The sequence below is a fragment of the Pinus tabuliformis genome, chromosome 3_2, assembly GCF_031772625.1.
Source record: "Pinus tabuliformis cultivar Carrire ecotype Pingquan chromosome 3_2, CPIR1, whole genome shotgun sequence".
NCBI lineage: Eukaryota > Viridiplantae > Streptophyta > Pinopsida > Pinales > Pinaceae > Pinus > Pinus tabuliformis.
The window spans coordinates 557,065,048-557,081,495 of NC_142302.1; positions in this window are offsets into that span (position 1 = coordinate 557,065,048).

The following is a 16,448-nucleotide window of genomic DNA, read 5'->3' on the forward strand; positions in this document are numbered from 1 at the left end:
CTCACAGCATTAATGGTAGCAAGTCGCTCTTGAACATGACACTTTGTCCTCCGTATCACATCGGGTTGGGTTGTTTCATTCACCGGTCTCATAACCATGGTCCTCGCCACACCATCCGCATGGGGTAATGCTACCAATCCATCACACCAGTGTCGTTATATGTTCAAGAGATGTGGTTCTGTAAAGAGTCAACGTGTTCCACCCACTGCCATACATTATCCTTCATCCACTTCATGACCGCCACCCTAAATCATACATCACAGTTTGTTTTCACCTCATCACAATCACTAGCTCCGTTCCGTGTCACTGATGTGGGATTCATTAAGGCCCTCCTTTGACGGATCGCTCCTTGTCGACATCAGCTCATTATCCAAGGAGTTGATCTAGGAACACCCCCCTCAGTACTTTGAAGCTTGCATGCCTCAATGGCAAGTTTCTCACTTCCGGCGACAGGTATACATCAATGACCTTCGACCAGAAGATTTTGCATGGTGGTCGACGCCAAGTCCTTTATTCCCACCATGTAGATTGTACTGCTGTACCTTGAGGGTCATCATCCTTATCAGTGATTCCTCTCGCGCTTGTTAACGGTTTACATCATTGACCGGTAATCAAGCGATGTCTTTCCATGTTCGACTTCAAGAAATTATCACATGGATCGACTTGTACATCGAGTGAAGATCGGAAGAGATTGAAGACCCCGGATCTAGTTTCATCCATCCGGGCTGCGATATATATTCAGGGCATAAAGACATTTGATATGTACATCATTGCAGCAGATGATCATCCTTTTCAAAGGATGATAAATTCGGTAGAGAATTATCAGTCTACAATCAGACAATCGTCTGTTCTATGTACCAAAATGTATTTATAAAGCTGAGCATGGGAATGCCCGCCTCAGCTAGATCATGAAAAATGTATGAAAAATAATGTATTGTATTGTATCTTATTACAGGACACTTCTCAGCAGATTGAATGAACTTCGGATCCTCTCAATAAAGCATTTCACCCGATAAACGACCTCATACTTTAGGGGGCATCTGTTATAGACAATTTTGTGCCTTACAGCAACAAGCATGAATTGTCAATAATCCAAGGGATCCAAAGTTCCCTAAACATGATGTTCCTACCCCTAGAGGAACAAGGTCAGCAAACCAACAGCTCTCAGATCAGTTCTCCACCTGAAAACACTCAAAAACAAGCAATCCTGAAATCAAAGCAGGTGCTCCACTAGGCTTCTGCGCTGAAACACAACTGCTCCATGGTGTACCTGCGTTGCAAAGCAGGTAGAACAAAGCCCACCTGCGTTGGGCGAGTTTGGACATGTGGCACAGTGAGTCATTGCTTTGGAATCTTCCAAAAATGACACTTGGATCAGGTATTTCGCCTTGTGATGAGTCAGAGGCTTTGTTTCTCCAAGTGGAAGCAAGGTTCACCAAGTGGACTCAAGAACTGAAGATCAACTAAAGATTAACTGAAGAGAGAGAGGACACAAGGCAGCTACACATCAGTTGCAAGCTGACTCATCCTTTCTCAATTCATCTATATATTGAGCTCTCTCCTATGAGCTCAGGAGGCTGGAATTTTGTGCAAAGTAATGATATGCTGTTGGTTTCATTCTCGAGTTATTGGGTGATTGTTTGAGAGAGGTGAAGAAGAGCAATTCTTTCTGCTGGGAGGTGTTGCTGGGTTGGAGCCTGCAATGGTTGTAATACTCTCAGAACCTTTATTTCTTCATTAATAAAAGCTATTGAGGTTCTTCTATGTGCTCTTGTTTCAATTATATATTGTGATGATTGCATGTTTGGTTTACACTAATCCATGAACCAGTTATGATTGCATGCCTCTTGTAGTTTCCTTCTTTGTTGTTTTGCAGGATCTCATTGTAGCTGGGCGAGCAGAAGGACAAAGAGCTAGGAGCAAGCGGCCAAAGAAGAAGAGTTTGGATTCAACATTAAGCGCAAGGCAACGGTTAGTGCTTTCTCCATTCTCTTTTGCTTTCATAAAGAAGTAAACCTTCAGTAGTTTGTTTTACAGTTGTTGCTAAGGAACTGTCACCCTTAGAGTGGGTTAGGGTCATCCGAGTCAGATACTTTTCCCTACAACAATACACAATAAATTTGCAGACATGTTGTCCAGACCAATTATAAATGCATCTACTATACTTAAGCATAATTCAGTATTGCATGAAAGCTACATTGAACAATATGCTCAAGATATAGATTTTAAAGATGTATATGCAACTTTAAGTCAAGGCAAACAAGTAGGAGAATTGGATTATCATGTTAAGGACCAGCTCTTGTATCATTTTGGGAAGCTATGCATTCCACAAACTGAAAGAGTAAAGATAATTCAAGAAGCACACACTTCTCTAATATTAGGTCACTTTGGTGTAAGTAAAACAGTAGCACAGCTGCAAAGATTTTGTTATTGGCCAAAAATAAATGAGGCACTTTCTAGATATGTGAGAGGGTGTACCATGTGTGCTAAAAGCAAACCCAGTAATAGAAAACTAGGCTTGTACACTCCACTACCAGTTCCTTCTCATCCTTGGGAAAGTGTTTCCATGGACTTTGTTGGAGGACTGCCTAAATCTAGGAAAGGTCGTGACTATTTATATGTTGTTGTGGATAGGTTCAGCAAAATGTGTATTTTAATACCTTGTAACAAACAAATTACAGTTGAACAAACTACAAAGTTGTTCTTTCAGCATGTATGGGTTCATTTTGGATTACCCACTTCTAGTATGTCTGATCGAGATACTCGAAGCTAATTCCTTTGTTTTTTCTTAAGGTTTTGACCCTTTTTGGAAATAATTTACAATATGGAATATTATTTACAACATCTAAAGTATAATAATCACCGTCAAGTGACCCTATAATAATTATAGGACACTAACAGATAGTAGGAGTACAGTCTAGTCCTTGTTGATGTTTTTGAAAATTTATCATTGTTATGTTGTGTAAATTTCATTTTTGAACCTATCATTGAGTTTTGGGCGGTGACCTAGGCTTTGGGCCTGAAAAAGTGGCACAAATCCTGTACTCGTAGGCACAACTCAGGGGAAAAAGCCCCCTAAAGCACCCTTGCCCTTGTTGTGGGAGCGTTTGGAGCCTCCCAGACGCACCCTTGTCCATATCAAGGGAGTGTCAAAGCATTTGATGCACTTAAACATCAATTGATCTCAGGGGCTGGTTACCTGAGCGGTTGGGATGGCTCCTGGGAGTTCTGTTGTTGATATGGAAGGTCTATGTGGTGCGTTTTTGTTGATTCCACTTCCTTAAGGTGACTTAGGAGGTTAAATCATATCATAGTAACTTATCGTCGTATATTTACTCCGGTTGGCCGGTTACTTGGGTAGATGTGGGATGAGGATGTTACATGCACCTAGTGACTAGAATAAATGTCTCATGATAGTCCACTCCCTCTTTTAGGGAGAACCCTCTTGCCATGAACTTCGCTTTGAACTTCTTCATGCTAGTATATATTGCACGCTTAATCTTGTAGAGCCATCTCGAACTCACTATTGACTTACCTAGTCTTGGCACTATGTTCCAAACATCAATCTTCATGATCAAGGTGTACTCCTCTACCATGGCATCTTGCCATATCTGCTAGTATGTTGCTTCTTTAAAGCTAACATACTTGGATCTATGATGTTGCTAATTAATCCCATGTAGTCCAGTAACTTTCATTGAAAATAGCAACAAGAAATGTTAAAAATAACATCAATAAAAATATTAAGTTAATTTTTCCTTGAAATAAATTGGGAATAAAATTGTAATTCCACATCTCATGACAACTTGTAATAGTTAACTAAGTTTATTTGACTTAGTTGGCTCAGTTAAATTGAGTTAGGATCTATCTAGAGTGGTTCCTAAATTTTGGGGGCCCAGGTTGAGTTCTTTTGAGTTGTAATTATTTATTTCAGTCTAACTGAGTTAAATTTAGTTAAACTAGTTCCAACTTATGGAGGAATTAGTGGGAGATCCAGTAGTGGGGTGTAACCTGCAGTAGTGATATGTAATCGACATTGCTCAACCGGTAGACTAAAGATTCAATCATAATTAATTCATGCATGTCAGATCAGAGAAAGACTCAGTCGAGATTAGAGTTCAGGGACAATATACTATCAATTATAAAATCATCTAAATTAAACATATGGTGCATGCAATTAGAAGAAGTCCTAAAATAAATAATTCCTTAATTAGAAAAATCTCTAATTTTAACCTTTCGAATTTCCTTGAAAAGGATGAATGAAGGCCCAAGTTTAATCATTGTTTTGGTGAGCATGAGTTGGTGAGACCAAGCAATAGGAAGCACAAGTTTGTGCATGGAGCTTGTGAGGGAAAAGAAGTAGAAGCTTGGAAGGCTAGGAATTTGGCTAAGTATTGGCCAAAGGCATTTAGTGAGGTAAAGGATAGAAAATACCTGTGCAGGTTGAGCTCAAGGTTGAGTAGAGCATATTGTATTCATCCAAGGCTTGCCTAGGAAGCAGTGAGACAGATAGAGATAGTGCAAAAGTTACTCAGGATTGAGTAAAGCATTGCAATCTTCTCATATTTTCTGATTAATGCAATATACAAATATCAGGGTTTTTAGCTGTGGCTTTCCCCAGAAAATCATTGTGTTATGTGTGATTGAATTCTTTCTCTTTTATGCTTCGTGATTTCATCGATCAATTCTTGTTTCCGCTGATCAATAAAGTAGATTCAAGTCAATTATTTTAGCATATTACAATTTGCAATTTGAATCTACAAGAAATTTCTACATGGTATTAGATTTATATTTGTAGAAATTTCTACATGGTATCATAGCTAGATTTGTAGAAATCTCTACATGGTATCAGAGGTAAATTTGTAGAAATTTCTACATGGTATCAGAGCTGAAATCACAATAGAAGAGAAGAATTTGAGGTAGTACTTGTAGTTCTCATGTATAGTGATCATTGAAGAACTAATGAGCCGTTAGGAGGCAAAGTTATGGAGCCCTAGTTTAGAGCAGATCTAGAAGATCCTATGTGTAGACTTCTTAATGGAGTTAGAAGGCTACTAGTGGGCAGATCAATGAGCCAATTTTTAGTGACACAAAAAGGAGTTTTGATCATTGATATTGGTAGATTGAGGAGCAGAGATATTTAGCACATGGAGATCAAGATTTAGAGGGAGTCTAGTTTCATAGGGAGCAGCCCTATGGAAGCTAGTACTTTCGGATCTGGGGAGACAAAACTCATTATTGCAGTAGTTACAGTAGCAGTGTGGAAGAAACAATAGTATGAGTAGATCCAATTTATCTCATGCATGCAAAGACTTGATGATCAAGGCATATACTAGAGATTTGGTGGTTGAGAGGGAGCATGACTTACCTCTCAACATGCAGCCTCATAATCAACCTCAACAAGTTGTGGAGTAGCCACAATTGGAGAAGCAAAAAGGAGGCATGATGGAATCATCCACTTAAGAAGAGACTTCCAATAGGGAGAAATTTTTAGCCAAGTGGGAAGAAGGAGCACATGCAAACATGTCTCCAGGTGTGAGGTGGGGAGATATGAAACCTTAGTCCAAGAGTTTCAGAAATTGGGCCAGATCCATTAAGGTGTTTTTTTTGTCTCATGGATCACTACCTTGCTACAAGGGCCCACAATATGCAGTAGCAAGAGGATAAATGGCAGTAAGATACTAAGGAGTGCATAATAGTGTTGATAGCAGAGTAGGAGGCTTAGTAACAGAGTAAAAAACAACACAATATTTCCCAATAGATAGTTACAGACACAGTTGATTCAATTTCTTTTGTTTGGATGATTTTTAGTTGCAGAGGTTGCTATAGAAACATCAACAGTGACAAGTGTTGCATGAAAAACATTCCATGTTGGGTTGTGTTATATTCTTTCCATGACTAACCCACGTAGTTAATCGGGGGGTTAGAGGGGGGGGGGGTGGAGCCCCCCCTTCGTTGCGTTGATTGTGTAGCGGGGGGGGTGTCACCGGGGGTTTGAGGGGTACTCGTAACCCCACTTTATGGGGTTTGGGGTAGCACCCCGGAAAATTTTGGTTTTCGACCCTATGTTAGGTTGGGTGGACCCACCTATGGTTTTGTGCATGATTTTCACTCATGTTTTTTGAACGCGATGGTTTTCGGTCCATGGTATTGGATGCTTCGGCATGTATAAATATGTATTGTAACATTGAAAGGAACATAATGAAAAGTCAAGCTGGTAGTCCCGGTTTTGGGATATAGGAGAAATCTCTGTGTATATGTGTTATGCTCTCGCATTTTTTGTTTTCTGTGTTTTAGAATTTGTATGCAGGTAATTTCTATACGGGGTTAAAACCTACATTTGGTATCAGAGTTGTTTTGGCTTCAAGGGGACGCCTTTGTTGCTGAGGGGTTTCGCTCGGGTCTGTGGTAGACCCTGTTCAGTGGGAGATCTGCAAGATCAATTCTGGTGGTGAAAGAAGATGGCGAGCAGTGGAAAGATAGAGATCGAGAAATTTAATGGTTAGAGTTTTGAGTTGTGGAAACCCAAGATGGAGGATCTGTTGGTGTATAAAGATCAGTTGATCGCGGTAGATCTAGGTAAGAAACCAACGGGAGTGTCCGATGAAGAATGGAAGAAGTTGGATCAAAAGGCAAAGAGCACAATATGATTGTGTGTCTCAGATTCAGTATTGTTGAATGTATTAGGGGAAGCTATGGCGAAGGCTTTGTGGAACAAGTTAGGGACTTTGTACCAATCTAAGTATCTGGTGAATAAACTGTTCCTACGGAAAAAGCTGTATAACCTGAGGATGAAAGATGGAGACTCGGTGACAGAGCATCTGAACGTGTTTAATACTGTGGTAAGTCAGTTAGCATCTGTTGATATTAAAATTTCAGATGAAGATAAGTGCATCAGTTTGTTGTGTTCTCTACCAGATTTGTAGTATAGTCTAGTTATTGCAATAGGTAGCAATGCAACTGCCTTGCATTTTGATGAAATAGTCTCATCCTTGCTGACGGAGGAGATGAGACGGAAAAATATGGAGAGCCAGAATGGTGATGCCTTGTCTGTATGAGGACGGTCCCAGAACAGAAAAAAAAAATAAGTCATCGAGTGGGAGATCTAAATCTAGAGGGAGATCTAAATATCCAGGAAAACCTATAAAGGTGGTGTGCTGGAAATGCGGAAAGGAAGGGCACTACAAAAGGGACTATAAATCTAAAGCTCCTGATAAAGGAAATGGATCTGATAATGCTCCTTTTGTAGAGGCGAAAACTACCTCAGATGAAGCTAGGGATGTGTACTTGGCTTCTTCAAGTACACATGTAGATCATGAGGTATGGTTGCTTAAATCAGGTGCATCCTTTCACTTCACTCCCCATAGAGAGTGGTTCTGCGAGTATGAGAAATATGATGGTGGTGATGTCTTCTTGGGGGATGATAGGAAGGCTAGAATCATTGGTCGCAGAAAAGTAAAGTTGAAATTGCAAGGTGGAAGGGTTAGAACACTTCCGGGTGTTCTGCATATTCCTGCATTAGCCAGAAATTTGATTTTTGTAAGAAAGCTGGATGATGCAGGTGTAAAAAAAGTGTTCGAGAAGGATATCTGCAAGATGGTTCAAGAAGCACTGGTATTGATGCGGGGAGTTTGGATTGGAACTCTTTACAAGCTGCAAGGTAGCACGGTTATTGATGGGTGCAACAATTTTGTGGTCCCTGAAAGTGGAGTAGAAAATCTAGTGGTCTCTGGAGAGAAGACAATGCTGTGGCATCAAAGGCTTAGACATGTTGGAGAGAAGGGCCTTCGAATACTTCATGGTAAAGTTATGGTAGAAGGTATGAGTAATAGCTCTTTGAATTTTCATTTCTGTGAAAATTGTGTATATGGGAAGCAGAATGTTTCCCCTATGGTAGTAAGAGGGCAAAATAGATATTAGAGCTTGTGCACAGTGATGCGTTTGGACCTGTGAAGGTTCCATCACTGGGTAAGTCTGTGTACTATGTATCATTTATAGATGACTTCTCAAGGAATACATGGATATATTTCCTTAAGAATAAATCTGAAGTCTTTGACAGGTTTAAAGAATTTAAGGCTCTCTTGGAAGATTAGACAAAGAAGAAGATAAAGGTGTTGATGATAGATAATGGTGGAGAGTTTTGCAGCAAGGAGTTTGAAGAATTTTGTAAAAAGTGTGGTATAGCACGGCAAAAGACTACTCCATATACACCTCAGCAAAATGGAGTTGCAGAAAGAATGAACAAGACGTTGATGGAAAGGGAAAGAAGCATGCTCAATGGTGCTAGGTTAGGATAGGAATTCTGGGCAGAGGCGGTGGATACTGCATGTTACCTGGTCAACAGGTCACCTTCATCAACGTTGGAGGATAAGACTCCACAAGAGGTATGGACTGGAAAGAAACCCTCTCTTTCACATATGAGGGTATTTGGATGTGATGCATATGTACAAGTTCCAAAGGAGAAATGAACCAAGTTGGATAATAAATCTGAAAAGTGCATCTTTATTGGGTATAAGAATGGTTTAAAGGGTTATAAGCTTTGGAACCCAGTAACAAGGAAGGTTGTGTACAGCCGAGATGTGGTGTTCAGAAAGGTGCAAGATGTTATCAAAAATGAAGTCCAACCAAAGGAACCTGAGAAGATAGAGTTTGAGTTAAAGGAGGAAGAATCAAAATCTACAGCAGAGGAGGAATCAGAAGATGAAGAGCCACAAACTCCAGGTGTGAGAAGATTAGTTCGAGAAAGAAGACAGCTAGAAAGGTATAGTCCATCTGCTTTCTGTTCAAATTTTGCTTTATCTATTACTGACGATGATCCCATAAATGTGAAGGAAGCAATAGATTTAGAGGATGGAAAACTCTGGAAAGAGGCCATGGTTGATGAAATGGCATCTTTGCACAAAAATGAGGCTTGGGATCTGGTGCAATTGTCGGCTAGAAGGAAATCGATTGGTAGCAAATGGGTGTTCAAGAAGAAGACAAATGCAGAAGGAAAGGTGGACAAATACAAAGCTCGGTTGGTAGCAAAAGGTTATTCCCAGGTGCCGGGAATTGATTTTGGTGATATTTTTTCTCCTGTTGCTAAGGTAACTTCTATTAGATTACTTTTATCTATTGCTACTGCTTTTGATTTTGAGGTAGAACAGATGGATGTGAAGACAACATTTCTTCACGGGGATCTGGAAGAGAAAATGTACATGAAGCAACCTAAAGGCTTTGCGGTGAAGGGTAAGAAAGAACTGATATGCAAGTTAAAGAAGTCTCTGTATGGGTTAAAACAGTCACCAAGGATGTGGTATCAGAAATTTGATACATTTATACGGGGACTTAGCTTCACCAGAAGCAAAGCAGATCACTGTGTGTATTTTAAATTAATTGGCGACCGTGTTATTTATCTGGTCTTGTATGTGGATGATATGTTGCTGGTTGGAAATGACAAAGAAATTATCCAGGATTTGAAGACCCAATTGTCCTCCAAATTCGAAATGAAAGATCTTGGTGCTGCAAACTATATTTTGGGCATGGAAATTAAAAGAGATCGGGAAAAGAGGAAGCTCTGGTTAAACCAGTGGAAGTATGTCGAGACAATACTGTAGAGGTTTAATATGCATGATAGTAAACTGGTGAAGGTTCCTATTCCTGTAGGTGTGAGGTTATCTATTGAACAGTGTCCCAAGACATAAGAAGAGGAAGAGGACATGTCCCATGTTCCATATGCAAGTGCATTCGGTAGCCTGATGTATGCAATGGTCTGTAATAGACCAGACATTGCACATGCAGTGGGAGTATTGAGAAAGTTCATGTCAAAACCAGGGAAGGAGCACTGGACAACAGTGAAGCGGGTTTTCAGGTATTTGAGTGGCACTAGTGATTATGGTTTGTGCTACTAAGGAAGACCAGGATTAGACAGAATGTTGGATATTCATGGCTTTGTTGATGCAGACTGGGCTGGAGATCTAGATTAGAGAAGATCTACAAGTGGGTATGTGTTTAACCTATTTGGAGGTGCAGTCAGTTGGATGAGTAAGAAACAATCTGTAGTGGCACTATCAACTATAGAGGCAGAATACATGGTAGCCACTCATGCAAGTAAGGAAGCAATTTGGTTGGAGAGATTGTGTTCAAGTATGGGGTTAGTACAGGGAGCTATAAGGATAGAATATGACAGACAAAGTGCAATTTTCTTGGCAAATAACCCTAAATATCATTCAAAGACAAAGCACATTGATGTTCAGTATCACTTTGTGAGGGATATGATAGAAGACAAAAAGGTGTTGCTAGTAAAGGTGGACACTTTGAAGAATACTACAGATGCACTGACAAAATATGTGAACTCTGAGAAGTTCTCTTGGTGTAGAGAAACAGTGGATGTTTCAAGGCTAGAAAAATGACTAAGCTCTCTTGTGGCCCCCTGTGGAAAGAAAACAAAAAGTGGGAGAATGTTGGGTTGTGTTATATTCTTTCCACGACTAGCCCACGTAGTTAACCAGGGGGTTAGAGGGGGGGTGGAGCCCCCCTTTTGTTGTGCTGATTGTGTAGGGGGGGGGTCACAGGGGATTTGAGGGGTACCCGTAACCCCACTTTATGGGGTCTGGGGTAGAGGCCCTGAAAATTTTGGTTTTGGACCCTAAGTTAGGTTGGGAGGACCCACCTATGGTTTTGTGCATGATTTTCGCACATGTTTTTTGGATGCGATGGTTTTCGGTCCATGGTATTGGATGCTTTGGCATGTATAAATATGTATTATAACATTGAAAGGAACATAATGAAAAATCAAGCTGGTAGTCCCGGTTTTGGGATCCAGGGGAAATCTCTGTGTATATGTGTTTTATGTGTTATGCTCTCGCATTGTTTATTTTCTGTGTTTTAGAATTTGTATGCAGGTAATTTCTGTACGGGGTTAAAACCTACATTCCAAAGGTACTAGATCATGATAAAGTTGAATTCCTATCTTGTTGAGAGTGAGTGTTGAAAATAACAACAAGAAATGTTAAAAATAGCATCAAGAAAAATCCTAATTTAATTTGTCCTTAAAATAAATTGGGAATACAATTGTAATAGTTAACTAAGTTAATTTGACTTAGTTGTATCAATTAATTCAAGTTTGGAGTCTATCTAGAGTTATGTAGAGTGGTTCCTAAATTTTAGAGGCCCAGGTTGAGTTATTTTGAGTTGTAATTATTTAATTCAGTCTAAAAAAGTTAAATTCAGTTAAACTAGTTCCAACTGATGGAGGAATTAGTGGGAGATCGAGTAGTGGGGTGTCCCTTGTAGTAGTGGGATGTAACCAACACTGCTCAACCAGTAAATTGAAGATTCACTCATAATTAACTCATGCGTGTTACATAAGAGAAAGACCCAGTTGAGACTTGAGTTCAAGGACAACGTAATATCAGTTGTAAAATCATCTAAATTAAACAGATTGCGCTGTAGAAATTTTGAATAATATGACACTTATTCACAGTAATTATCCTGATTATACACTATTTGCGGAATGCATGCATAATACATAACCTCCTCTAATATTGATCATCAATTTGCAGTATTCAGAAACAATCGCATGTGCACATTGAAGCATCAATCACACATATCAACACAGTATATCATCGGGGAAAGCATACAGTTAAAAACCCCCAACTATCTGTATATTATATTGATTGAGAACATGTAACAATACATAGTACAATACTCCTCACAAGTACTCAGTACTATCTCCACCTGCTACACACAAACTAGCTCAGATTTGAATCAATCACAGGTTCAAATCTCCTCTGCTGCTTGCCTGCCTCCACTGTGTAATCCTGCATGAGAATAGATGAGAATGGCTGATCCAAACTCGTATTTCCTTGGCTGAACCATGCAATCCTCATTGGCATTACTCAATCCATTGATTGTGCAAATCTCATGCACAACTATAGTCACAACTGATAGCTGTCTTGCCCTTTCACTCACCTCTAACACTTGTCTCCACTGAACTGTCCATGCACTGAGTTAACTGATGTATTCTTTAGTTGCTTTATGAGTTAATAATTAGTGAATTAATTAATAATTAATTCACATCACTCATCACTAGTGTATTCCGTAGTTAGACTAAATACAACTAGTTCAACCAAGTCAAACTGAACACAACTCCATCAACTCCTCAATCAACTCCACCAAACTCAATCACTTGAGTTCTGACTGAAATCCATCATGCAATAGCTCAACTGACCCATAAGAAAAGCATATTTCCTTCTGGCAGCTGCATGTGCCACATCCGTAGCTCGAACTGAAGTGCTCCAAGAGGATAAGATAATGTTTATAGTCCAAATATTATTAAGAGCTAATAATATTCGACTGTTCTATTTTTAGCCTGGCAGTCTAAAAATAGACTCCACCCATATGTCTAAAAATAGAAGTCCATATATTTTTGCCAACATGACCAATCATCCACAAATAGCATCCTGCAACTCATAGACCATGATCCATATGTCTAAAAATAGACATAGTCTGAAAATAGACTTTGCGCCAAAAATAGCCTGCGGGCCCACTTAGTGAAGGCGACTCCTTTTCACTAAGCTCCAGCATCTTGTTGCATTTTCAACACTCCCTCTCAACAAGATATGGATTATCTGCAACCCCTATCCTGCAACTCTGGAATGTTCTGCATGCAACACATTTGCCCGGTCCACTTGCTCCAACAACACTTGGAACAAAAACACTCCCAACTGACCACTCTGTTGGGCTAGGAACATACTCTAATGCTGAAGCTCTACCTGCTGCTGACAAGTGCTCCCTCTCTAACATCTGCGCTACTGCAACATCTCCATGCATCTCACACCATTGCACACTTCTTTGTGCCACCTAGCACTGTGCAAAACACTTGTGCCTCTCGCATTGCTGCAGCCTGCTAGCTATGCGCTGTCCTGGGATTCCCTACACTATCGCTCTCTCTGCCGCTCCATCTGCATCTGTCTCTACCCAATTAGCCAGTTCCTACTACTCCACATTGGGGCTCCCGTAGCAAGGTCTCATCCAAGAGGTTGGGTACCTCAAGGATCCTGCCCCTCCTCCTTGTGACAATCGATCCACATCACCCCACCTCCTACCTAGAGGTATGGCTGCATGCGATTCCTCAGCCCACCTGGCTTGAAGTTTCCCCCTACTGGAGGTCTCTGCATGAGTAGATGTCTCTACTCGATCTCCTCTCATCTTCCCTTGTTGTGGCTACTCCACAACCTCCTGAAGCTGCTGCACCAATCGTGGCTCCTCCACAATTGTCTGAAACTTCTTCTGGCTCTGCATGTTGAGAGGTAATATATGCTCCCTCTCAACCACCAAGTCTCCATCAGTTGCCTCACTGTGCAAGGCTTTGCATGCATCTTGAACCTCAAGAGCATACAGGTTCTTGACCCGTGAACTAATCTGCTTCACCTGTCTAGTGATGATGTGTCTAAGGAAAACCTTTCCCTTACTGAAGACTACATCATAGCCTCTGTCTTCCAGCATCGTGATCGACACCAAGTTTCTCTCCAGTCCTGGTACATACTTGACATCGGTCAAGGTAAGGCAAGCTCCATGCTCCCTCTGAAAAATAACTGTGCCTACACCTGAGACACTATACTTCTCATCATTACCCATCGCTATGAGTGTCTGGAGATCTTTCTCCTCCAAAGCACTGAACAAACTCTTGCCACCGGTCATGTGGAAAAAAGCTCCACTGTCAAGAAACCAACCACTTCCCACCATGGATGAAACCATGCATACGAAGAGTGTGAAATCCAACTCAAATTGTGAAGCAAGTGCCTCACCTTCAGATCTTTCCCCGGATCCCTTCTTGGATTTCTTCTTTGGGCAATTAGTAGCATAATGGCCCACCTCATGACAACGAAAGCATTGCACTTTCGATTTGTCAACCTTCTTCCCATCATTGGAAGAACTGGATTTGGAAAGAGAACCCTTCTCCTTCCCCTTCTTTGCTTTGGCAGCCAAAGCGCAATTTTCTTCATCAGATGCCTTTGATGAAGATCTGTCCTTGGTATTCCGCCTGATCTCCTCTTGCACAAGATCTGACCAAAGTCTCTCCCATCCTGGCAATTTCTCCCGACCATTGACAGAGTCCTGATAGGAATGCCAACTCTTCGGAAGACCAAGGAGATCCAAACTCACCAAGTCCTCATCATTGACAGTCACCCCCACACTTCCCAGCTCATCCCGACATTGGGTGAACTTCGTGAGATACTTGGGCATACTGTCTCCATTCTCACACTTAATGTTTCTGAGTTTATCCTTGAGCGCCAACTTCCTCTGGTCGCTCTTGCTTTGGAATAGATCTGTCAACGCTTTCCACATCAAGTATGGAGAAGACTTTCCATGCAGGCTAGATACAATGTGATCCTTCACGCCCTCCAACAGAATCCTTCGACACTTTGCTGTCTTCTTTTGCCAAGCCACAGCTTCAGCAACATCAGTAGGTTTTGGGACCTCAGCATCTATGAACTCCTTCAACCCATTGTCATCTAACACCGCCTCCATCCTGTCTTTCCATGCAATATAATTTGAGCTGCCTTCAAGAGCATACTCCAATCGCAAACCGTTGAAAGACATTTCAACTTTGACACCAAGAAAACACTGTTGCAAATTTGAATTCCACCAGCTCAAAACTCAACCGCTTCTGATCTAAAATTCATGAGAACAAAGTATTTCTCATACAAATATTGACTGTATGGGCTTTTACCGGATATCTCACCTTCCAAAAGAAGGATGAATCCAGAGGCTACCTGGCTCGATTACAGACTCTGCCTGAAGAAATAAAATGTAAACACTTTCTAAATAATAGATCTGATGATCAACAACTCTGATACCATGTAGAAATTTTGAATAATATGACACTTATTCACAGAGATTATCCTGATTATACACTATTTGCAGAATGCAAGCATAATACATAACCTCCTCTACTATTGATAATCAATTTGCAGTATTCAGAAACAATCGCATGCACACATTGAAGCATCAATCACACATATCAACAAAGTATATCACCGGGGAAAGCATACATCTAAAACCCCCCAACTATCTGTATATTATATTGATTGAGAACATGTAACAATACATAGTACAATACTCCTCATAAGTACTCAGTACTATCTCCACCTGCTACACACAAACTAGCTCATATCTGAATCAATCACAGGTTCAAATCTCCTCTGCTGCTTGCCTGCCTCCACTACGCAATCCTGCATGAGAATAGATGAGAATGGCTGATCCAAACTCGTATTTCCTTGGATGAACCATGCAATCCTCATTGGAATTACTCAATCCATTGATTGTGCAAATCTCATGCACAACTATAGTCACAACTGATAGCTGCCTTGCCCTTTCACTCACCTCTAACACTTGTCTCCACTGAACTGTCCATGCACTGAGTTAACTGATGTCTTCTTTAGTTGCTTTATGAGTTAATAATTAGTGAATTAATTAATAATTAATTCACATCACTCATCACTAGTGTATTCTGCAGTTAGACTAAATACAACTAGTTCAACCAAGTCAAACTGAACACAACTCCATCAACTCCTCAATCAACTCCACCAAACTCAATCACTTGAGTTCTAACTGAAGTCCATCATGCAATAGCTCAACTGACCCATAATAAAAGCATATTTCCTTCTGGCAGCTGCATGTGCCACATCCGTAGCTCAAACTGAAGTGCTCCAAGAGGATAAGATAATGTTTATAGTCCAAATATTATTAAGAGCTAATAATATTCGACTGTTCTATTTTTAGCCTGGCAATCTAAAAATAGACTCCGCCCATATGTCTAAAAATAGAAGTCCATCTATTTTACCAACATGACCAATCATCCAAAAATAGCATCCTGCAACTCATAGACCATGATCCATATGTCTAAAAATAGAATTTGCGCCAAAAGTAGCCTGCGAGCCCACTTAGTGAAGGCGACTCCTTTTCACTAAGCTCCATCATCTTGTTGCATTTTCAATAGGCACATGCAATCAAAAGAAGGCCTAAAATAAATCATCCTTAATTAGAAAACTCACTAATTTTAACCTTTCAAATTTCTTTCAAAATGAGGAACGGGCACAAGTTTAATCATTGTTTTGGTGAGCATGAGTTGGTGAGACCAAGCAATAAGAAGCACAAGTTTGTGCGTGGAGCTTGTGAGGGCAAGGAATTAGGAGCTTGGAAGGCTAGGAATTTGGCTAAGTATTGGCCAAAGGCAGTCAGTCAAGTAGAGGATAGAAAATACTTGTGCAGGTTGAGCTCAAGGTTGAGCATAACATATTGTACTCATCCAAAGATTTCTTAGCAAGTAGTGAGATAGATAGAGATCGTGTAGAGGTTGCTCAGGCTCGAGCAAAGCATTGTAATCGTCTCATATTTTATGATTAATGCAATATACATATAGCAGGGGTTTTTAGCTTTGGCTTTCCCCAGAAAATCAATGTGTT